Source organism: Phodopus roborovskii, unplaced genomic scaffold, assembly GCF_943737965.1.
Source record: "Phodopus roborovskii unplaced genomic scaffold, PHOROB, whole genome shotgun sequence".
NCBI lineage: Eukaryota > Metazoa > Chordata > Mammalia > Rodentia > Cricetidae > Phodopus > Phodopus roborovskii.
Window position 1 is genome coordinate 4720779 of NW_026126417.1, and position 26223 is coordinate 4747001.

The following is a 26223-nucleotide window of genomic DNA, read 5'->3' on the forward strand; positions in this document are numbered from 1 at the left end:
TTTTCCTGAGAAATAGCTCATACTTATTCCTTTATGTTCTATTCATTGTTACTCTTTCATAATTTGTTTGGAAGTTTAAAATGATTAAAAATAATTACTTTTTAACTATTTTCTCCTTTTGTAAAGTTTATAAAATTTTTATCCAGAGTCGGCAAAACTCAAGAGAATTCATACGCCTGTAGTAGGAGAATGGATATGTGACTCTTGATCTGGGTGCTTTATTTTCTTAATTATTTCCATTATTTTACAGATACACATTCTCCAGTAGTTTCCTGAAAGTTAAAGAGATTTTTTTTTATAGAATTTGCAAAAACAAAAAAAAAAAGAGTCATTTTTTTCCTCTTGATTACACATTTGATAATTTGTCAGGTCTACACAGATAGGGTTCAAGAACTGAAAGAAGTGGACATAGGTCCCTATCACTAACCCAGACACAATTTCCAAATATTAAGCACTTGCAAATGAAGCTTCAGTTTCCTCGAAGAGAGTCTTCCTGGGGAAAATAACTGTTATTAAGGATAGGCTGCATGCAACAGATGGCCAACAGACAACAAATACGTTGGCATCTTTGAAGGTTCCTTGTCCTCTGATGTCATGTTAGCAACCTTCCTTTTATTATGTTTGGTTAATTTTTAAGTTTTATCGTATTTTCAATTTTATTTTATGTTTTTCTTCTCTCTTTTTTAACCTACAGGCCCCTTGCATATATATATTATGGCTTCCAGTTCATTGTTTTTATGGTTTAAAAAGTATGCAAACAAGTGCATCACTGTCTTTTCTGCCCTCTCTTAGCTATTTTCTTTCTGTTTGTTAGTTTTTTCCAGTTGTTATGTGTTAATTTTTGCTTTATATTATTATTATGTTTTATTTTATCATTATGCCTAAAAAGCCTGTTCACGATCTAATGAGAGACAGAAAGAGGGTGGATCCAGATGGGATGGGAGGCGAGAGGAGGAACTATGCGAAGACTATGGAGATGAAACAGTAAACTTATTTTCAAAACGAGAAAAAAATAAAAAGAAAAATAAGAAAGGTCATGTATTTGGGAGGAAGTTGGGCAGATATGGGGTTGTTGGAGGAGGGAATGAGAGGGGTAGAAATAGTGTAAATGTAAAAGTCATTCATGTATGAAATTTTCAAAAGTAAAAAATGTACTTAAAAACAAATAAATAAATACCATCTCAAAAACAAGATTAAAACAATTCTAAGTGAAAATTGCTTCCTCTTACTTAAAACTGTAATAGCATGATTTTGTAGTTAATTTCCAGTTGATAAATTTGCCTTCTTGTATTCTTAAAAATCTTCCTACAACCTTGCTTTGTTAGCATAATTTTATATTTTTATTTTTTCATTCCTATTTTAGCCTAATATTTGGGTAGGTGAACTAACAATACATATGTGTTTGACACATCTTCTCTCTTTATGTTGATGATATGGCTATGACACCTTTGGCATCTCTCTTGCTGTGAGGACATTTCTATCAGAAATGGTAGCATGTTCAGTGATTGACCTCAACTATTTCTGAAAATTCAACTTCACAACTAATTGTTATCCTAGATCTACACTCAAAATACAAGAGTACTTTTATAAACCTGTTTGCTAGAAGCAGGTAAAAGACAGGCTAAGTTTAAGAACTGTTTTAATAATGATCACATTATACTGACTGGGATCAAATTATAAGACTATTTTTGGGAACAAGACATATACGAGTTCTGAAGGACTAATCATTAAAAATCCCAGTGTCTCATGGAGGGGATAAAGGCACCTGGATGCTTTTGTAAAGATTTTGCATTTAAAGAGAACTCTAAGAGAATATTAAAGATAGTTTTCATTTCAAGGACATGATGACATTTTACTGTTTCAAGCTTCCTCCTAAACTGTAGCTGTGAACAATATCGGAACTGCATTGAGTCAACTAATTCTTTATTGTAATATTTTTAATAAAACATCATTGCATTCAATACAGAAATGTATTCTCAATGCATTTTGCAATATGATTGATGGTGTAATTATAAAGATTGTTGAACTGTTGTTTATGCTTCTCTGTCATGTGTGCCAGGTATAAAGTTTCTTGTTGTTATTATTATATACAAGCTCATATTTTAAAAATATTACTCCAAGAACATTGTCTATGTCCCAGGTAGGAGAAAGGATATCCCTCACAAACTATCAGTAAACTGCAATCTTTATTTTTTATTTTAATTTTTTTTATATTCTAGGTGAGGATATTATGTTTGTTTTGTTGAAGTTGTCGTAGTTATTAAAACAGCAACCCAATTAATTAATCCATGCATTTGGTTGTATTTGCTCTAGTAGTAGATTTGTAAATCTATTATAATTTTTAATGACTCTTTCGTCTCTCATCTCAAAAAACATGTCTGATGGTAGCTTCACCACTAATTTTTTAAGCATCCTCAGCATCTGATTCATATATTTGATGGAGTTGCATATTATTCTTCCCACTTACTGCTTGCTCCTTTGTAAGTTTGTACCATATTTGTATCCAAAGCCACAGAGAAACCCTGTCTATAAAAACAAAAAACAAGAGTGTGATGGTTTTACAATCATAATATGGGTGGTTTTGTATCTATCAAAAAGTAACAGAACACTTTACCAGCAAAAAATGTTCTCATTTATTTGTCTATTCCAAGTGAGATATATTTGGCTCTCAATCAGTAGAATTTAGTCATGTAGGTATATATGTGAACACAGAATATTGGGGAAGATAAACACATGTAGTGACAGAAATAAGACAACAAAAAAAAAGCAGAAGTAGTTCAAATTACTCCAATTATACAATGGAATCTAGTAAATAGTTCCAAATTAAACTCATTTGGAAATGTTTCAAAGTCAAAAGATCTATTCAAACATTTGAAGAATGAATATATATATATATATATATAATTTTTATTACATCCAGAGAGTAATTTCCCCTCCCTCCAATATTCCCAATCCCCCTACTTCCCTTCTCCCCCAAATTCTCCATTTCCCTTCAGAAAAGAACAGGCCTCTCAATGATATCAACTGAACATGGCCTAACAATATATGGTACAAATCTTCACATCAAGGATGAGACAATCTAGTAGGAAGAAAAGGATCCCAAGAACAAGAACAAGAGTCAGAAGCAACTCCATCCCCACTGTTAGAAGACCCCCACAAGAAAACCAAGCTAACAATCATAACATATATGCAGGGGATATAGCACATACCCATGCAAGCCCCCTGATTATTCCTTCAGTCTCAGTGAGCTCCTATGAGATCACATAGTTAATGTCTGTGGGCCGTGTTCTCCTTGTGTCCTTGACCACTTTGGCTCCCACAATTCTTCCTCCTTCAGCTCATTCATATTTTCTTATTTTCATTTTTATCTCCATCGTCCTGTAGCACAAGTTTTAATAGGTCTTGATTAAAACAAAACAACAACAACAAAAAGACAAAACAAAACCCAGAGTCAGATATCAGGGTAAATACTGAAAGGTCAAAGAACTAAAGGCGCCAGCCACTAGAGAGACCTCATACCTTTACTGAATCCTCAGACCAAAGGGGCTATCCCGTCTCTATGAATGCCATCTTTATGAAAACTCAGACTGAATGCTGTCTCTATGAAACCCTCCCTCTCCCCATCTTCTTTTTCTTACTCTTCCTCAAACTTCATTCCCTAGCCTTCATACCCATGTCTTCCCTGGCATTGCCTCTTAAATTCCTTCACTTCAATCTGAGAGATCCAAATCTAGAGAAAATAACTTATTGTTTTTTTTTTTATGTCAAATACCAATGCTTTAGTCTTTTTTCTTTACCTTTAATACCTCTTAATAGTTTTTGAATATTTCTCTGTGTGTGTTTCTTTCTGTCTCTCTCCCTCCTTCCTTTCTTTTTTGTTTCTTTCATCTTGTTTTTAACTTTACTGTCTTTCCCTTCTACAGGCACCACAAATATACACCAACTTTGCATTGTTTAACATTGTTTAAATTCAATTTTTTTGTGAATTTGTATATGTGTACTGTGTTTACTTCATTTTTATCTCTTCTCCCCACCTCCAAGCCTCCTGTACCCCCTTTCAAGTTCATGACCTCATATTTAGTTATAAGTGCTAAGTCATATTTGTGTGTATTTAGAGCTGACAACTTAGTGTTGGACAACCTATCTAGAAGGCTCACCTTTGGAGAAAACCAATTTTCTTTCTGTAAAGAGCCATTCAATGACAGTTGCTCTTCATGTAAAGTAGGGCCAAATGAGATTTCCTTTACCCATGCTGGTATTTCACTTGGAGTTGTTATTGGCTGGACTAGCTGTCAGTGTCTGAAGATACTTTACAAATTGTCAAAGATGAAAGTAATCAATAGTCTTACACAACTGTAAAATCTATGGATCATATCAATAGTCATACACAACTGTAAAGTCTATGGATCACAGCAATCGCCAGCACAGCAAGATATCGCCAAAGCTAAAATAGTGACACTTATACCTTGGGAGAAAGCAATAGTTATCTAATTGGGCTTAAGACCTCTCAAAATGAGAAAAATTCATGCCTACTACTGTAAAAACCCAGCAACCTACATAGCTAATGATGTCATACATAGGATTCAGAGGAAAACCTACTACTGTCATTTTCCTAAGCCAATATAACTTCAAACTGAACTCCAAATATACATTTTTAGACCCACAGGCATATACTTATATCCACAGATCAGTGTAGCTCTCATCCCTTGTCAAAGACCTTCTTTTTGCAGATGGGGACCTTTGCAAAATACTACAGCTAAACTCTTATTTTCAAGTATGGCTGATGTTTTACTTAAGAATATCTTACAAATTAAATTTGGGGAGGGAGATGTGAGACAGGGTTTCTCTGTGTAGCTATGAATCTCCTGGAACTTTCCCTATAGACCAACCATGCTGGCCTTGAACTCACAGATACCCTCTTACTTCTTCCTCCCAAGTGCTGGGATTAAGCCACTGTCACCAACACAAATTAAATTCTTAACACATACTTGCCACACTTAGATTTATTTTCTTTTAATTACTGTAATGCTGCAAGTAAGATGACACCATCCATTGTTGCTTCAAAAGACACTGAGCATTCATTTGTTTACTGGTGGAATGTGTCCCTAGTTGGGTTCAATGCTGAGTCAGTCTGTGGGAGTTAGCTTTGGATCCTCAAAGCATTTCAATTAGTTAGCAACAGCATGTGTCTTTCTTGTATACTGCTGATTTCCAAAAGATAAAGTGAAATTAGGAGGATGAGTTTTCGCCTTTTCATTCTATGTAGTCAAGCTGCACCCTTGATGTTAGGATTAAATCTCTTCTTTAACAAAAATTAAAATACCATTATGTACTAGTAATCATTGAATATCTTCAACACAATGTATTAGCATTTTTGTGTTCTTCATGATGGATAAAGACCAAGAGATATGAAATACAGGAAGTAATTTTCCTTCTATGGAAGTCAATACACACCTTCATGCATATTTAGAAGATGTATTTTCCATTTCATCAAAGATAGAATCTTCATGGAAAGGTTATTTTTACTCTATTTCAGTAACATTTTACTGAAGAAGATTGAAGAAGAATTTTATGGCTTTTTTGTTTGCTTGTTGTTGAGAGTGTGTTTGTGTGTGTGTGTGTGTGTGTGTGTGTGTGTGTGTGTGTGTGTAAGTGTTCTAAATACAGTTATGAACAAAACAGACAGAATTATGATTTTTCTAGGCCTTACTATTCTATATGTTAGAGAAAAGGACAAGATTAAAGAAAATACACATTGCATCAAATAATAGTAACTGTTGCCAGACATAATAATAAAGAAGGAAAATGGAAGATAGTGTTTCACTCAGTCAGTTTTACATAGAACGGCCACATTGACTTCAAAATTTATACTCATAAACTGTATTTACAAACATGTTTCCATGAATACAAAAATTGGTATATATTTACTATAGACTTGTGTGGATAATACAAAAAAATCAAATATGACATGAAACCAATTATAAATTGATTATTGTTAACTAGAAGTTTCAATTTTATCCACACTATTATTTCTCAGATTCTAGAGATTTATAAACACACATGTATTCATGCATTTATATAAATACATTTTCATTGACAGGATCCCACAGATACATATAACATTGTATAGTTACCATTGGTGGTTATAGAACATCTATGAATGAATATTACTATTGGGATTTTCTCTATTTCTAAATACAGGAATACGTTATTTTATTTGAGTAAGAATTCCCTCCTGGCAGTGGTGGTGCATGCCTTTACTCCCAGCATTTGGGAGGCAGAGACTCTGTGAGTTCAAGGCCAGGCTGGTCTACAGAGTGAGTTCCAGGGCAGGCTTCAAAACTACATAGAGTACAACAAACCAACCACACAAACAAAATACCAATTTATTTAAATAAAAACTATTCTTTCTCACTTTATATGTGTGTGTGGCAAAAATAAATTTAATCATTACATATTATTTGTGGTTATAGGTATCAGGTATTGTTGTTAGAATAGTTTCAGTATTAGAATTTTTCAATGACTGTGGCAAGGAGTGGTGATTCTCATTCTAGGTAGACCTTATAATTAAAAGACCCACATTTAGAATATGTGGTAAGCTATTGAGGATACATGTTATTTCAAGAATTCTGACTATTACTGCATTAAAGAGCCTGGACATTAGGAAAGAACAGATTAAAATTGTTATAGATAAAGAATAACCATTTTAAATTTTGATGATTTTCTGTCATGAATTGCATAGCAGTATTTTGCTTAATGATAGATTGAATACATAAAGGTTATCCCCTGGGATTGTCTGGAAGTGGTATCATCATCTTATTCTGAGCAAATACACTCTGATGTTCCTAAAATGATACAATTACCTAACAATAGATATCCCTATAATAATGCAACATATAACTACAATTTTATTAGAGTGTCTCATATGATTATAGCCTAAATTTGATTATGGCAAAAATTAATTCTTGTTTCCTAAGCTTATATGCAACTATTTCTATTCATACACTTTTTGTTTCTGTGAATGCAAGTGCCCAGAAATTATTCATCCACAAAAAGTAAGTTCTTAATATTTAATATGTCATATATGTTTGAATATTATTAGCTTGAATAATGACTAAATTAGTACTGCCAAAAATATTTTAAAAATAAAAATTATGAGATATCAGTATTTTATGTCTATGTTCTATGAGGTCAAGTATACTGAAGTAAAATATAGTCAAAATTTTAGGTATTATAATTGTTTTTAATTTTGTCAGAATTCGAATGAATAGAATTAGGGTCCAGGATAGGAAACTAAACATAGACCTATTCATAAATTATGTTTAATAATTTTTATTTAATTAGAAACAATCTTATTTAACCTATGAATATGATGGTTTTCATTGTAAACTTAATGTCTGGAATCACTTGAGTAACAAGTGTTAGTGAAGGATTATCTTCATAAAGTTGGTCTATAGGCATGCCTGTTAGTATATTCTTCATTACATTAATTGATGTGGAAAGACTCAGGCCCCCGTGGTTCACACCACTTCTTGAGTTTGGGTCCTGAACAATATGTGGAAAAGATGAACTGAGTATTAAGCATTGCGTGCACTCATTTCTTTCTACTCTTGACTGTGAATGTGTTAGTGCATATAAGCTCCTGATACCTTATGTCCCTGCTATACTGGACTGCAACTCGGAATTGTGAGCTAAATTGGCCCCTTTGATTGAAGTTGTTCTTTCTCCAGTTATGTTATCACAGCAATAGAAATGAAAGTGGGAGAGAAGGTAAAAACAAGAATGATGTTTATGCTTAAACACTTTTATACTTTAATGTTTAAATCAAGAAGCTCTGAGACAAGATGGGTGTGATTGAGACAAGAAACACATTCAACAACAGCATAATAGCAGAACTATCACACCCTGGCACACACAAAGGATATTTTTGGTGATGGAAGATTTCATTTTTAAGACTTTCTGAAAAGAAACTTACTAAGAACAATGTCATGCAAAGATAAATACACAGTCATATTCAAAGCTTTTATGAAGGTTGATAGAAACAAACGAATTTATTTGCTGGGAAAAAATGTAGAATCTCACAGACAAATGAATCCATAATGGAAAAAAATATTGTATCAAGGATAATAAAGAAGATAATTACAGCCTCTAAAAAGGCTTATTTGTTTATTTTCATGAACAAAAGTTCTCAATGTATAGCACAATATGACCTTGAATTTGCTGTGTCCCTCAATGGTTTCACACTCCCAATCTTTCTACCTCAGTTTCTCAATGTTGTAATTGTAGATATTCATTACCATGTCCCACTAATAAAAGGCATTTTAATAACACAAATCTCTTATATAATTTCAATTCAGATGACCTCTTAGCTAATAAGGAGTATACATTTGATTGTTGAATGATATATATTTTAGTTGCATGGACAAGTGTCAAACAGATGTATAGTCCTAAAATCCAATTATAATCTTCACTCATTACTCTAGTCACACTTCATAAAATTAAACTAGGTGCTTGGAAACAGCAAATATATTAATAATAAGCATACTGAATTCTAAAATGAAAAATAAAGTTATTTTAAAAGGATATGGAGAAAAGTAGCATTGGCATCATAAACAAAGCTTAAAACAGAATATTTTGTACCATTTTGAATATCCAGGTTCTTTTCATTTTGTTCGAATTTCACTTACTTTAATTTTCTAGTTTTTTTTTTTTCCTGAAAACTTCATTTAGTTGGGTAAGTAGAAATTAAACTCAGTAACTTTGTGATGATAAACCATACACACACTATTCACATATATTTCTTGCTGGCATCGATTTTCATCTAAGTGTGTGTCAAAGTTATTTGCATAAAGAATAGGAGTGACAGCTGGGAAACCTGCATGGGACTGAACTAGATAGACCCTCTGAATGTGGATGACAATTATGTGACTTGATCTGGTGAGGGGGCGGGCCTTGGCAGTGGCACCAGGACCTGTCCCAGAGATGTGACTGGCTTTTTGGAGTTCACTCCCTATGGTGGGATACCTTGCTCGGGTTTGATATATCAGGGAGGAGCTCAGTCCTGGCTTAACTTGGTATGCCAGTTTGTTTTCTCCCCAAGGAAGGCCTTTGCCCTCTCTGAGGAGTGAGAAAAGGGTTAGAATGGTGGGAGTCATGTGGGGTAGGAGAAGTGGACAGAGGGGTAACAAGGGTTGGTATATAAAATGAAAATTAATTTTATAAAATAAAAAATAGATTTATTCTTGGAAAAAAGCATATATATAACCTCACAGGATAGTCTACTTGCAATAGACTGAAGGTCAGAAATGCTAGGAACCATGAAAAAAACGTTGCCAACTACATTTTCTATTATTTCATGTATGTTTTATGCTTCATTTTCAATTCAGGAATTAACACAATTTTCCAAATTTGCAATTTTATCTCATTACCTGTCCCATTTTTTGTTGTCTCGGAATTTCAAGAGTATATATACTATATTTTGTTCAGTTCCAACCTCCATCTGAACCATTTCTCTATGTCCAACAATTATATTTTCCTTAGCCGGTATATCTTTTGATTAACCATCTTTGTAAAAGGCCACATTGTTTAGTCATTGCAAGTCTCAAATGTTGCACAACTGTTCCCCTTTCTGAGTGTGGTCATGTAAACTAAGAGATGTTCAGTGGCCAATTTCACACATATTTTGACAAGTTATGTTATTTGTAACTGATCTTGATATATAAATGTTATATTGTAGCAATTTGTGGGCTAACAGCAGAATTTGTACATTATTTGACTGTTGACAGATAACAGATTGTGTTACAGATGTCCAATTGTCTTATAGCGAAGTTATATTATTTAATTAAATAGTAATTAATATTTGTACTCAATGAAATCACATAAGCAAGGAGTAAATGTTGCATCACTGAAATAATAAACTAGAAAACCATGTTCTCCATGAGGAGGCAAGAAAATGTTTATATTTGTTAGGATTCATTGGGAAGTAACACAACTATACTATTATTTCAAGTGTTAACAGGTTTGGAGAGATATCTCAGGGGTTAAGGATACTTGTTCTTCCAAAGAGGCTGAGTTATCTTCCCAGCACCTAGCATAAGTAGGAAAAAGAGAAGGGGAGGAGAGGAAATGACTTGGGACTAGGAAGATTGAGTCAGGGGGAGGAATAGAAGACTCAAGGAAAGAGAGAGAGACAGAGACAGAGAGACAGAAAGAGACAGAGAGAACATAAAAAAGGGAGCCATTATAGGGAAACCTGAACCTAATGAAATGTCTAGAGACCTATAAGACTGACTCCAACTAACAATTTGAGCAACAGTGGAAAGGCTCCCATAAATGCCCTTCCCTGATAATGAGATCAACAACTAACTTATCCACCATCATGGAACCCTCATCTAGTACCTGTTGGAAATAGAAGGAAACATTCACAACTGATTCGAACTACAATCCAGATGCAGAGAGGACAAGACTAGGTTGCAGAAACCCACAGAATCAGCTGATCTGAAAAGGAGGAGCTAATGGGCACCCACACTGATAGCTGGGAATCCAGCATGGGAATGACTCAGGCCCCCTGAATAGGAGTCTCAGCCAGAAGGACTGAGCAGTGTAAGGGTCCTCAGACTGTGGAACCAGGATGGTTCCTGATGCACAAAAGGACTTGGGGACACATCCCCCATGGAGGAATACTCCCTTAACCTGGAGACAGGAGAGAAGTCCTAGTCCCTATTTCAAATGACTTGACAGATTTAGATGACCCCTCCTGGATAGCATCACCCTACATGTGGAGTTGGGGAGGGCATGGAAGGGGAGAGAGATAGGGTAAGAAGGAGGGAGAGGGAACTGGGATCGATATGTAAAATAAAAATAAATTTTAAAAAAGAAAAAAATTCATTCAGCTATACACTCAGTATTTATAAGTTGCAATAAAAGTTTGCTTGAAAAAAAAGAAAGGATATTCACAACCACCTGTAATTCCAGATCAGGAGACCTGGTGTCCCCTTCTGTATTCCAATGGGCACCAGCACATACATGGCACATAGTCACATTGACTCATACACATACAAATGAAGAAAAACAAATCTTAGTTAAAATGTTAATGCGGACCATCAAATGCAAATATATTAGTTACTTTTTTAGTTGCTATAGCAAAATACCTGACAAAGGTGACTTGGGGAAGAGAAAGTTTGTTTTGCAAGCTGGTCACATTGTTCACACTGCCAGAAGACAGAGAACGATAGAGACTGTTTATCAGGTTGTTTTCTTCAGACTGGTACATCTGAACTGGGATGCTTCTACTCAAATTCACAGTTGGCCTTCATTGTTCAGTTAAACATACCTGGAACTACTCTCATAGAGAAAAGCAGAGGTGAGTTTCTATGGTGGTTCAAGATGACAATTTCAATTGATGATTATATATAATAGTTAAGGTGAATGGTTGAATTCCAAGAGCAAAAATATAAAGCAGTGATGAATAAAAACAAATATATAACAGTTGTCTTCCTTTAAAAAATACTTTCTCTGTTTTTGATAGTATTAATATATTTATATCATTACCTCTTCCCTTTCCTCCCTTCAAACTCTCCCATACAACCATCTGTATTCTCTTTCAACTTCATGGCCTCAATCTTTCATAGATATTGTTACATAAATGCATAAATACATATATATTCCTAAATACATAAATGCAACCTACTGAGTTTGATTAAGGTTATTTATACATATGTTTTCAGGGATGACCATTTGGTACATGAGCTAAACAAGGACAAAAACAATAAAAATGCAAAGGTAGAAAAACTTTACAGAAAAAACTATAGGGAACTAAGTTTCTAGGAGTAAAATAAAGTAGTCTGACCCAGGGAAGAGTACAACAATTAGTTATCTAATACAGATATTTACTGTCCTTTTGTTCTCAGGTAACAGTTCAAGGTAACAACTGCAATAGGGTTTTTCCTACTATAACTAACCTTTTAAAACAGCATTTATATTATTGCATTCTAAATCCCATTTCATTGGGTTTTTTGATATTTTTTTTATTTATTTTATATAACCAAGTCCATTTAAATGAAAACAAACATTTATAGACAATATTTAGGAATTTGGGCGTTGTTCTTTCCAAACTACTTCCTGCTGGTAAGGGGCACTGTCATGGGGGATATGAAGAAGAATCAGAAATCCTGGCTGTAGTCTGTAAGGCTGCTTTGTCCAGCTGTTTTGAATGTAGGATCACCAGGTACTCTGTTTCAGGTGGTCCAGCTTGATCAAACCACTGTAGTCTGGAAGGAATCCACATCTTTTCATTTTCTGTGGAAACACAACTAGAAATCCTTTTCCCCAGTAACTCGTCCTTGAACTTAAATTTTGGAGTCAAAGCATTTTTTTTTAATTTAATTTATTAATTTACATGTGGATCCCAGTTCCCTCTCCCTCCCTCCCTTCCTCCCTTACTCCTTCCTTCCTTCCCTCCCGCTTATCCTCTCTGCCCTCTCACATGCACTCTAACCACCTCCCCCTCCCATGTCCCCACCCCAATTCCATATGTAGGGGAATGCCATCAAGTTGGGGTCATGTAGATCTGACAGGTATTGTGAAGTAGGGACTAGGGTTTCTCTCCTGTCTCTAGATTAAGGCAGTTATCCCTACATGGGGGATGTGTTCGCAAAGTCCTTTTGTGCACCAGGGATACATCCTGGCTCCACTGTCTGAGGTCCCTTAGACTGCTTAGTCCTTCTGGCTGAGACCCATATTCAGGGGGGCCTGAGTCAGCCCCATGCTGGCTTCCCAGCGATCAGTCTGGTCACCCGTTAGCACCTCCTTGTTCAGGTAAGCTATCTCTATGTGTTTCTGCCACCTGGTCTTGTCCTCTCCATCTGCATCTAGGTTCTACTTCGACTCAGTGTTTATGTATGGGTGTTTGCTCCTGTTTCCAACAGGTATTAGTTGAGGGCTCCATGGAGAAGTTAGTTGTTGATCTCACTCTCCAGGAAGGGAATTTATGGTAGCTTTTCCATGGAAGCTCAAATTGTTAGTTGGCAGCAGTCTTGTAGTTCTCTAGACCTTTCTTTGTGTTCAATTTTATCTTCAAACCAATATTGGCTCCCTCTTTTATGTTCTCTCTCTCTCTCTCTCTCTCTCTCTCTCTCTCTCTCTCTCTCTCTCCTGTCTTCTATTCCTAACCAGGCTCAATCTTCCTGGTCGCTCATGTTTTCCTTCCCCCCGTTTTCTCCTACTTCTCTCTCCATTCGCTGCCCCCCCCCACTTCCCCTGAGCTCTGGGGGACTTGTCCCTTCCCAGTTCTGTGAGGGACTTTATAAGAATCTCTTAGAATACACCTTGTATCCTAGTTCCTCTGGTGGTATGAATAATAGGCTGGTGATCCTTTGATATAGGTCTAGAATCCATATATGAGTGAGAACATACTGTGTTCCTCTTTTTGTGACTGGGTTACCTCATTCAGGATGGTTTCTTCAAGTGCCATCCACTTGCCTGCAAATTTCAAGATACCATTATTTTTTTCTTCAGAGTAGTATTCCATTGTGTAGATGTGCCACATCTTCATTAACCATTCTTCAATTGAGGGGCATCTTGGTTGTTTCCAGGTTCTTGCTATTACAAATAGTGCTGCTATGAACATAGTTGTACAGATGTCTTTGTTGCATGGATGTGAATCCTTTGGGTATATGCCTAAGAGGGGGATTGCCAGGTCCTGTGGTAAACTAATTCCCATTTTCCTGAGGAACCGCCATACTGATCTCCAAAAAGACTGTATGAGTTTGCACTCCCACCAGCAGGGGAGGAGTGTTCCCCTTTCTCCACATCCTCTCCAACATGAGTCATCATTGGTGTTTCTAATTTTAGCCATTCTTGCAGGGGTTAGATGGTATCTCAAAGTTGTTTTGATTTTCATTTCCCTGATAGTTAAGGATGTGGAGCATTTTCTTAAGTGTCTTTCAGCCTTTTTGATTTCCTCTATTGAGAATTCTTTCTTCAGTTCTGTACCCCATTTTTTAATAGGGTTATTTGGTGTTTTGTTGACTAGCTTCTTGAGTTCTTTGTAAATTTTGGAGATCCACCCTTTGTTGGATATAGGATTGGTAAAAATCTTTGTTATGTTTTTTTTTTATTTATAACATATGGAATTATTTATGCAGTATTGACTTTGTGTTATCTGTTTCATCCTACTGGAAAGCAAATATGTTTGTCACATTCAATAGGGCACATCATAATACTTGACCCATAATGGGAAAAACAATAAATGTTTAATGAAATAATTATTTATTGCATGTCATGTAGTAGTCATTAAAGTCTAAAAAGTGAAGTCTTGATACCAAACTTTCCCTTTTAGGAGACAAGACAAAGCCACTTCTCACAAGGCAGTTTATTTTATTTTATATGTTTGGATGTTTTGCTTGCGTGTGTGTCTGCATACCACAAGCATTCCTGGATCCATGGAAGCCAATAAAGGGTGTCACTTTCCACTGTAACTGAAGTTGTGAGGCATCACGGCAATGCTGGGAATCAAACAAACCCTGATTCTCTGGAGGAACAGCCTGTGCTCTTATCCTCTGAACCATGTCTCTATCCACACATACACACACACAGGAACTTTTAATTGTGACATAGAATTCATGAATCTCTAGGAGAGTGGCCACTGGGTGTGCTACTTTTAAATATAAACAGAAAATGTTTATATTCCTGCAAAAAAAACTTCTGATTGTATTGTTTGTCAACTCACATTTTAAAGGTAAGATGTTATAATTATCAATTTATATAAACGTATATTCTCTTTTATATAATCTTCCTAAGTTCCAAAAGATGGAGGCTAATAATTACACAAATGTGTATGTTTTATTTTATACAAATAGATTGTGAGAGTCATTAGAAGTGAAATAGTTCACTTACTTAATTTAGGCAAAAAGTGCAGAATGGATCAGCTTTTGTTTTCCAAGTTAGTTCTGAGAAAATAATTTGAGTTCTATTGATGGTCTAAGTACAGTATCCAATCAATGAATTCATAAGATGATAACTTTCAAAACAGTGGTTATCTATTTTAACTGAGGTTCATCTTGAAACTCTTTCCACTTTGCAGTGTTTTCAAGAAAAATAAAGAAATTGGCAAGATCTCTCTAATATGTTGCAGCAGTTTCTTCTGTTCTTATGTTTCTCCCATTTCTGCTTCTACCTCAGATCAGCATGATTATAGGACTGCTCTCAAGAGACAAATTTCAAAGTGAGTTAAATAAGCCAATAAAAAACAGGAAAGACAAGAAGCAAGATACTGAAATTGACTGTTGTCCCTAAACATTTGTCTAATATTAAGCTCGTCAGCAATTTGAAAATCTCATTTCCATCTTAAGCAAACTATGGCAGTTACAAGCCCAAACTTTTCTGATTTGTGTTAACTGTCACCTTGAGCAGACTCCAGTGATATGCTAATTTGCACTGCTTATATAATTAGAATATGTTCACCAACCTGGGAATTGGCCTTTTTAGTTGTGAACTCATAAGCACCAACTAGGAAGCATTTGGAGAATTACAGCCCCTAAGCATAAGGATTTTTGAGCCACTGAATCATCTTGTAGTAATGAAAGAGAAATTGGTTTTCTTCTTTGATGTCCCTGTTATTGAATGAACTGGTGCCTGAACTTAAATACCTACAAATATCATTTTCATTGAGTTCAAATCTTGTTTAAGAAAATACTCATCACAGTTATACTGGTCTTTATCAGATGAAATTGTCTACAACATCATTTACCAAAACATTATATGAAGAATCCAATTCTACATTCTGAGACAAAAGATGTTAGTGATGAAAGAATGTGTTTCTTAATGATTTTTACCATTGTCAAATCACTACTGGGATGGACATTAATAATAAAATTTAGCACATTAAAATTAATGTTAAAGATATGATCAAACATGGTTTTTTTTTGTTTGCATATCATTTAACACTGGGGAAATTGAATTTTTTGTGAAAAATTGGTGGAAGTACACTGTAATTTTTTTTTTATTTAGGAAAAAGCCATTAATACCTGTCATATATCTTTACTTCTGTCCTCTGTTACTGTGATTCATGTAAGGAACATATGAAGGACTATATTTCTTATGAACAGATAAATAAAAGGAATTAACAAGTATCAAGAGAAGATAGGGGTATTCTTAAAACTTCTGACTTCTGTTGCTCGTTTTAATGTCAATACCTTATATCTGAAATCTGGTTTGGTTTGAATATTTAAAATTGCAAATAAAGGAGAAAACATGAGGTTAACAATAACAAAGGGTATGAATAGAAAACAAGCCTGAAAGGTAAGAAGTGGGAGAAAGTCTGGAACTGATACCTACTAATTCCTAACCTACTTAAGCCAGGCGGGATTGACATTTACTAAGGAGCTGGAATGAAAACTTATGTTTCCTCAGAAGACAATTCCATGTAAGTTCTAGTGTTTCCTTTTTATTTTACATATCGATCCCAGTTCCATCTCCTTCCCTCCCTAACTCTTTCCCTCTCTCCCACCCTCCCATGCCCCCCCCCCGACCATGTTCCCAACCCAACCAACCACACTTTACATGTAGGGTGATGCCTTCAAGGGGGTCATCTAATCTGTTAAGTCATTTTGAGTAGGGACTAGGCCTTCTCTCCTTCTTCTAGGTTAAGGGAGTATCCACCCATGGGGAATGTGATCCCAAAGTCCTTTTGTGCACCAGGAATATATACTGGTTCCACTGTCTGAGGTTTCTTAGACTTCCAAGCCCTTCTAAATGAGACCCATGTTCAGGGAGTCTGAGTCAGTTCAATGCGGATTCCCAGCTATCATTCGGGTGGGGGGGTGCCCATTATCTCCTCCTTGTTCAGGTCAGCTGTCTCTATGTGTTTCTGTAGCCTGATCTTGTCCTCCTTCTCTGCACGTAGATTCCAGTTCAGCTCAAAGTTTAGTTGTGGGTGTCCACTTCTGTTTCCATCAGCTGCTAGATGAGGGCTTTATGATGGTAGACGAGTTAGTCTTTGATCTCATTATCAGGGAAGGGCATTTATGGTAGCCTTTCCACTGTTACATAAGTTGTTAGTTGGTGTCAGTTTTGTAGGTCTCTGGAAATTCCTCTAGGTTCAGTTTTCACTTCAAATTTACAATAGCTCCCTCTTTTATGTATGCTCTCTCTCTCTCTCTCTCTCTCTCTCTCTCTCTCTCTCTCTCTCTCTCTCTCTCATCCGAGTCCCACATGCTTTCCTCTTCTCCCCTTCTCTTTCTTCTAGCTCCCTATCCACTCCCAATATGCTCACGGGATCTAGTCCCTTTCCCCTTCTGTAGGAACCTTATATGAATCTCTTAGAATCCTCCTTGTATACTAATTACTCTGGCAGTGTGAATTATAGGCTGGTGATCCTTTGCTCTATGTCTAAAATCCATATATGAGTGAGTACATACCATGTTCCCCTTTTTGTAACTGGGTTACCTCATTCAGGATGGTTTCTTCAAGTTCCATCCATTTGCCTAGGATTTTCAAGATTCCCTTGTCACCCCCACCCAGAGTAGTATTACATTGTATAAATGTATCTTTATCCATTCTTCAGTTGAGGGGCATCCAGGTTGCTCCCAGGTTCTTGCTATTACAAATAAAGCTGCTATGTGCTAGGACATAGTTGAACACATGTCTTTGTTGCATGGATATGGATTATTTGGGTATATGCCTAAGAGAGGGATTGGTAGGTCCTGTGGTAGACTGATTCCAATTTTCCTGAGGAACCGCCATGCTGATCTCCAAAATGGTTGTACAAGTTTGCACTCCCATCAGCAGCAGCAGAGTGTTCCCCTTTCTCCACATCTTCTCCAGCTTGTGTGGTCATTGGTGTTTCTAATTTTAGCCATTCTGGCAGGAGTAAGATGGTATCTCAGAGTTGTTTGGATTTGCAATTCCCTGATAGCTAAGAATGTTGAGCACTTTCTTAAGTGTCTTTCAGCCTTTTTGATTTCCTCTATTGAGAATTCTCTATTCATTCTGTACCCCATTTTAATAGGGTTATTTAGTGTTTTGTTGATGAGCTTCTTGAGTTCTTTGTATATTTTTGAGATCAGCCCTCTGTCAGATGTTGGATTGAGAAGATATTTTCCCAGTTTGTGGACTACCATTTGGTCTTGTTAACTGTGTCCTTTACCTTATAGAAGCTTCTTAGTTTGACAATTTATTAATTGTCAATATCAGTGTCTGTTCAGGAAGCAATCTCCTATACCCATTTGTTCAAGAGTACACTTTCTCTTCTAAGAGGTTCAGTGTGGCTGGATTTATGTTGAGGTCTTTGATCCATTTGGACTTGAGTTTTGTGCATGGTGATAGACATGGGTCTATCTGTAGGCTTCTACACACCATCATCCAGGTGTGCCAGCACTATTTGTTGAAGATGCTTTCCTCCTCCCTTTGTATACTTTTAGCTGTTTTGTCAAAAATCAAGTGTTCATAGGTGTGTGAGTTAATGTCAGGCTTTTCTATTCTATTCCTTTGCTCTATATGTCTATTTTTGTGCCAATACCAGGCTGTTTTCAGGACTACAGCTCTGTAGTAGAGCTTCAAGTTAGGGATAGTGATGTCTCCTGAAGTTCCTTTATTGTGCAGGGTTGTTTAGCCTATCCTGGGTCTTTTGTATTTCCATATAAGTTGATTATTATCCTTTAAAGTTCAGTGAAGAATTGTGCTGGGATTTTCATGGGGAATGCATTAAATCTGTAGATTGCTTTTGGCAAGATTCCCATTTTTACTGTTTATCCTACCTATCGAAGAGCATGGGAGATCTTCCCACTTTCTGGTATCTTCTTTAATTTCTTTCTTTAAAGTCACAAAGTTCTTGCTATATATGTCTTTCACTTGTTTTGTAAGTGTCACACCAAGATACTTTATGTTGTTTGTGGCTATTGTAAAGGGTGATGTTTCTCTGATTTCTTTCTCTGTCTCTTTGTCGTCTGAAATATGTAGGGCTACTGATTTTTTTTTTTTTTAGTTATCTTGTATCCTGATAGTTTGCTGAAGGTGTTTATCAGCTGTAGGAGTTCCCTGGTAGAGTTTATTGGGTCGCTTATGTAAACTATCATATCATCTGCAAATAGAGACAGTTTGACTTCTTCCTTTCCAATTTTGATCCCTTTCATCTCCTTTTTGTTGTCTTATAGCTTTAGCTAGAACTTCAAGTACAATATTGAAGAGATATGGAGAGAGAGGGCAGCCTTGTCTAGTTCCTGATTTTAGAGGAATCACCTTAAGCTTCTATCCATTCAGTTTGATGTTGGCTGTTGGTTTACTGTGTATTGCTTTTATTATGATTAAGTACGTACCTGTTATCCCTGATCTGTCCAAGACTTGTATCATGAAAGGGTGTTGAATTTTGTTGAAGGCTTTTTCACAATCTAGGAAGATGATCATGTGGTTTTCTTTTCATGTTTGTTTATATGGTGGATCATGATGATTTATTCTCATATGTTGAACCATCCCTGCAATCAGAGTGAGCCGTACTTGGTTATGGTGGATTCTCTGATGTGTTCTTGGATTCAGTTTCCCAGTATTTTATTGATTATTTTTCATCAATGTTCATGAGGAATATTGTTCTGTAGTTTTCTTTCTTAGTTGTGTCTTGGGTACCAAGATGATTGTGGCCTCATAAAAAGAGTTTGATAATGAACTTTCTGTTTCTACTGTGTGGAACAATTTGAGGAGTATCGATAATAGCTCTTCCTTGGATTTCTGGTAGAATTCTGCACTAAAGCCATCTGGCCCTGGGCTTTTTTTTTTTTTTTTTTTTTTTTTTTTTGGTTGGGAGGCTTTCCATGACTGCTTCAATTTTATTAGGGTTTATACGTCTATTTAAATATTTAAATTGTTTATCTGTTCTTGATTTAATTTTGGTGATAGTTATCCAGAAATTTATCCATTTCCTTTGAATTTTCTAATTTTGTGGAATACAGGTTTTCAAAGTGTGACCTGAAAATTTTCTGGATTTCCTCAGTGTCCATTGTTATGTACCTCTTTCTGTTTCTGATTTTGTTAATTTGCATGTTCTCTCTCTACTTTTTGGTTAGTTTGGATAAATGTTTGTCTATTCTTATTTTCTCATGAAACCAACTTTTTGTTGCATTGATTTTTTTTTAATTGTTTTCCTGGTTTCTACTTTATTGATTTCAGCCCTCAAATTGATCATTTCTTGATGACTGCTCCTCCAGAGTGAGTTTGCTTCTTTTTGTGCTAAGGCTTTCAGTTGTGCTGTTAATTCTCTAATGTGACTATCCTCTGTTTTCTTCATATTGGCACTTAATGCAATGAACTTTTCTCATAGAAGTGCTTTCAATGTGTCCCATAAGTTCGGGTATGTTCTGTCCCTATTCTTATTGAATTTAATGTAATGAGTAGGGTTTTTCTGCCTGCCACAGCTGGTCTTGTCCCACTGCCTCACCAGCCCCAAATAACACACAGAGACTCTATATTTGATACAATGCTGTTGGCCCGGTTACTTGTTTCTTATCGGCTAGCTCTGCCTTAATTATTAACCCATTTCTGCTGATCTATGTATTTCTCTTACAGGGGAGCCGGCGGCATACAGCTTTCTCCAGACTCTCCATCTTGGCTCCTCCTTACTACTTCCTATTTCCTCCTTGTCTCCTAGTCCCTCCTATCTTCCTTTCCTATTGGCCAACAGTGCTTTATTATTAACCAGTATGAGAAACATATATACATAATGGCATCTCCCATCAATTTAAGAAGTCCTTAATTCTTTCTTTATTTCTTCTTTGACTCAGGTATGATGCAATTGCACATTGTTTGCTTTCCATGAGTTTGTAGGGTTTCTGCAATTTGTGTTGTTGCTGAATTCAAGTTTAAAGCATGGTGGTCTGATAAGATACAGGGTACTATTCCATTTTTTTTTTTTTTTTTTGTATCTGTTGAGGTTTGTTGTGTCACCTAGTATGTGGTTGATTTTAGAGAATGTTCCATATGGAGCAGAGAAGAAGGTATATTCTTTTTGTTTAGATGGGATGTTCTATAGATGCCTGTTAAATCCAATTGTGACATAACTTCTGTTAGTTCCTTTATTTGTTTGTTAAGATTCTGTCTGGTGGTATTGTCCTGCTGTGAGAGTGGGTTGTTGAAGTCTCCCACTATGACTGTGTGAAGTTTTATGTGAGCTTTGAGATTTAGTAGCATTTCTTTTAAGAGTTTGGGTGGCTTTGTATTTGGGGCATAGATGTTCATAATTGAGATTTTGTGCTGATGGATTTCTCCAATGATGAATAAGAAATGACTGTCTTCATCTCTTTTTATTTCGTTTGAAGCCTAACTTGTTAGATATTAGGATAGCTACAACTGCTTCCTTCTTGGATCCATTTGATTGGAAGATCTTTTCCCGACACTTTACCCTGAGGTAATGTCTGTCTTTGAAGCTTAGATGTTTTTCTTGTGTATAGCAGAAGGATAGATTTGGCTTTGTATCCATTCTGTTAGCCTGTGTCTTTTTATAGGTGAGTTAAGACCATTGATGTTGAAGAAAAGTAAGGACCATCAATTTGTTAATTTTGGTTTTTTAATTTTTTTATATATCAATCCCAGTTCCCCCTCCCTCCCTTCTCCCCTCCCTTCCTCTGTACCTCTCTTTGTTCCCCCTCTCTTCTACCCTCACATGCATCTCGACCACCTTCCCCTCCCATCCCTCCTGCCACTCCACATGTAGGGTGATGTCCTCCAGGAGGGGTCATCTCAATCTGTCAAGTCTTTTGGAGTAGGGACTAGGACTTCTATCCTGTCTCTAGGTTATGGGAGTATCTCTCCATGGAGGATGTGCCCACAAAGTCCTTTTGTGCACCAGGAATACAACCTGGTTCTACTCTATGAGGACTCTTACACTGCTCAGGCCTTCTACCTGAGACATATGTTCAGGGGGTATAAGTCAGTCCCATTCTTGATTCCCAGCTATTAGTCTGGGGGACCATTAGCTCCTCTTTGTTCAGGTAAGCTGTCTCTATGTGTTTCTGCAGCCTGGTCTTGTCCTCCCTCTCTGAATTTGGATTCCAGTTCGGCTCAGTGTTTAGTTATGGGTATTTGCTTCTGTTTCCAACAGATACTAGATGAGGGCTCCATGATGGTAGATAAGTTAGTCGTTGATCTCATTATTAGGGAATGACATTTATGGTAGCCTTTCTATTGTTGCTCAAATTGTTAGTTGGGGTCAGTCTTGTAGGTCTCTGAACATTTCTTTAGGTCCAGTTTTCTCTTCAATCCTATACTGGCTCCCTCTTTTATGTTCTCTATCTATCTATCTATCTATCTATCTATCTATCTATCTATCATCTATCTATCTATGTATCTATCATCTATTTCTCTTCTCTTCTGCTCCTCCCATGACTCGATCTTCCAATCCCATGTGCTTTCCTCTCCTCCCCTTCTCTTTCTTCTAGTTCTCTCTCCACTCACTGCCCCCCCTTGTGCTCTGAAAAAATTGTCCCATTGATTGTTATTGCTTGTTTGTTTTAGATTTTTTGTTGGCAGTGGTATTGTGAATGTATTTGCCCTGATTTACCCTTGGGTTCTGAGATTATCTAATGTCCATGTCTTTGTGAGCGTAGTTAACTTTCTTGGGTTGGAGTTTTTCTTCCAGAACTTTCTGTAGAGCTGGATTTGTAGATACGTATTTTGAAAATCTGGCTTTGTCATTAAATACCTTGTTTTCTCTCTATATAGTGATTGAAAATTTTGCTGGGTATAGTAGCCTGGGCTAGCATCTGTGGACTCTTAGAACTTGTAGAACATCTATCCAGGACCTTCTGGCCTTGAGAGTTTCCATGGAGAAATCAGGTGTGATTTTGATAGGTCTGCCTTTATATGCTACCTGATCTTTTTCCTTCGCTTCTCTTAATATTCTTTCTTTATTCTGTATGTTAGGTGTTTTGATCATTATATATTGAGGGTTTTTTTTTCTTTGGTCCATTCTATTTGATGTTTGGTATACTTCTTTTACTTTCATGGGCATGTCCTTCAGATTGCAAACACTTTTTCATGGTTTTATGGAATATGTTTTCTGCACCTTTGAGCTGGGCTTCTTAAGCTTCTTCTATGCTTATTATTCTGAAGTTTGGCCTTTTCTTGGTCTCCCACATCTCCTGGATGTTTTGTGTTAAGGATTTATTGGATTTAAGATTTTCTTTGGTCGATGAATCTCTACTGCCTGTAGTTTATCTACAGCTCCTGAGATTCTCTCTTCTAGCTCTTGTATTCTGTTGGTTATGCTTGTGTCTGTAGTTCCTGACCCAGTTTTTCTATTTCCATTATTCCTTCTGTTTGTGTTTTCTTTATTGTCTCTATTTCAGTTTTCAAGTTTTGAATTGTTTCCTTCATCTGTTTAATTGTTTTTTCTTGGCTTTCCTTACTTTCTTTGGGAGATTTGTTCATTTCATCCAATTTTTTGTTTTTTTCTTCCATTTCTCTAAGGGATTTTCCCACATCGTCTTTGAAGGCCTCTACCATTTTTATGAAGATATTTTAAAAGTCGTTCTCTTCTGCTTCATCTGTTTTGGGGTATTCAGGTTTAGTGTAATGCTGAAGGTTTTTCTGCCCGCTGCCTAGTCTTGTCCCGCCACCACGTCAGCCCCAATCAACACACTGAGACTCTGTATTTGATATTATTCTGTTGGCCAGTTACTTGTTTCTTATCGGCTAGCTCTGTCTTAAGTATTAACCCATTTCTATGTATTTCCACGTGGTCTTCTTACCAGGGAAAGGGGCCAGCGTCTCATCTCCCCAGTCTCTCCATCTTGACTCCTCCTTACTACTTCCTATTTCCTCCTTATCTCCTAGTCCTGCCTATCTTGCTTTCCTATTGGCCAACAGTGCTTTATTCACTAAACCAGTATGAGAAACATATACAGAATGACATCTCCCATCAGGTTTAGTTGGTAGAGTCCCTAGATTCTGGTGGTGTCATGTTTGTCTTTTTATTGTTAGGTGTTTTCTTTTTTAAAATTATTTTATTTAATTTTATATAACAAAGTCCAATTAAATGAAAACAAACATTTATACACAATATTTGGCAGTTTGGGTGTCGTTCTTTCCAAACTACTTCCTGCTGGTTAGGGGCGCTGTCATGGGGGATTCGAAGAAGATTCAGATATCCTGGCTGTAGTCTGTAGGGCTTTTTTGTCCAGATGTTTTGAATGTAGGATCACCTTGTACTCTGTTTCAGGAGGTCTGGAGTGATCAAACCACATTAGTCTGGAAGGAATCCACATCTTTTCATTTTCTGTGGAAACACAAATAGAAATCCTTTTCCCCAGTAACTTGTCCTTCAACTTAAATTTTGGAGTCAAAGCATTTTTTTAATTTAATTTATTATTTTACATGTCAATCCCAGTTCCCTCTCCCTCCCTCCCTCCCTCCCTCCCTCCCTTCCCCCATCCCTTCCTTCCTCCCAAAATGATTCTTAATCAAGTATTAGGTTTGAACTTGGATAGAAGTAGAAAATAATATTGTACTCATAGTTCTAATTAAATGATTATATCGATTAATGGAATCAAATGAATGTTCATAAGACAGACAGTAAAGAATAACAAATAATAAAATAAATTATTCCCTTAGTATCTGTTAAAATCGACCTTAATTTTTAAATTTTAACTATTTCTCAGATCTGTTTTCTCTTTGTTAATTCTGAATTCTTTTCATTGTATCTTAAAAATTATCCTTAGTGATTTTGTTCTGTATGTTGTAAATGACTCCACAGATTGTTTCTAGTGCAGTGTTCCTCCTCTATATTCTTGAGTTATCTATAATGTGTGTTTAAATATGGTAGATCCTAATCTGAGTGAAAGTTGAGACATTAAATCAAAATCTGTGATGATTTTGTCAACAAAACATTTGTGTTTTCTTATTTTTTATTTGTTATCCTTAGTAATACCATGATCAAATATAATATGTTTTAATCATATCCATTCACATCTCCAATATCCTGTCACTCCCTCCCCATCATCTTCTAAATTTCCCCTCTCCTCTTTTTTCTTATTGAGTCAAGTATATATTGCCCTTATGCCCTTATTGAGTCAAGTATATACTGCCCACTAGTACATGGAAAACTGTTATGGGCCATATCAGTGAAGAAAACTGACTCTCTCTGTCCTATTTGCTAACAACTACCAATAGCTCCTCAGTTGGTGGCAGGTCCTGGTGATACTCTTCCCCCTCCATTTTAGAGTGCTGACTGGCTTAAACTTCTGGAGGTTTCTGTATTGCAACCATATCAGCTCTAATTTCAAAGTGTCATGGCTCAGTTGCCTTAAACCACTATCATTTGATCCTTAAATTAATGCTATAAGAAATTTCAACTATTTTAAATGGGGTAGGCAAAAGTTACTATGCTTACCATTAAAGCTCTCTTTTTTTGTTACAGGCTTAATTTGTCTTTTTCTTCTTCTTCTTTTTTTTTAATTGACACATAACACTGAACAATTTTCATCACACACAAGAATGCTTTGTATATATTCATGAGGAATGATTACATCTATCTGAGTAAATTATTTCAAATAATTATGTAATTTGGTCATTAATATACCATATTATAAATTTATAAAAGGACTCTAGTAACATTCTAAAAGAAAGGTGTTGAAATTTTTTTCCTTTGTTACTTATAAAAGAGAAGAGTTTAAATTGAACATTTATTGTTCACAAGACATCTTTAAATATTTTGCAGATAGTAACAATATCATATATACCCATTTTCTTGATTTCTTAAAATTATGCAAAATAATTGATTAGCAAATGAATAATAGAATCTTTCAAAATACCTCCCTTTACTCTAGCTCTTTAAATATCTAATCATAGCTAAAAATATGCTGAGTGTTTTTAAGAAAGCAGGCAATTCTCAATAGCTCCATCTTCTCCCTCCTATAGAACAATCATCATGGATGCATGGAAAAATTTAAGTATATTAAAACAAGTATAAAAATGTGTACTTGTGTGCATGCATACACACCACTTTTGAAACACATTTCTTTTTTTTATTTAATTTTATATAACAAAGTCCAATTAAATGAAAACAAACATGTATACACAATATTTGGGAATTTGGGCGTCGTTCTTTCCAAACTACTTCCTGCTGGTAAGGGGCGCTATCTTCGGGGATCGAAGAAGATTCAGATATCCTAGCTGTAGTCTGTAGGGCTGTTTTGTCCAGCTGTTTTGAATGTAGGATCAGTTTGTACTCTGTTTCAGGCA

The 26223-nt window shown here is 36.0% G+C and overlaps 1 protein-coding gene across 1 annotated transcript in view; it reads left to right on the top strand.

The window, feature by feature from the left end:
- The window catches only part of Ano3 (anoctamin 3), a 248104-nt gene that overhangs the window by 17854 nt on the left and 204027 nt on the right, over positions 1–26223 (top strand).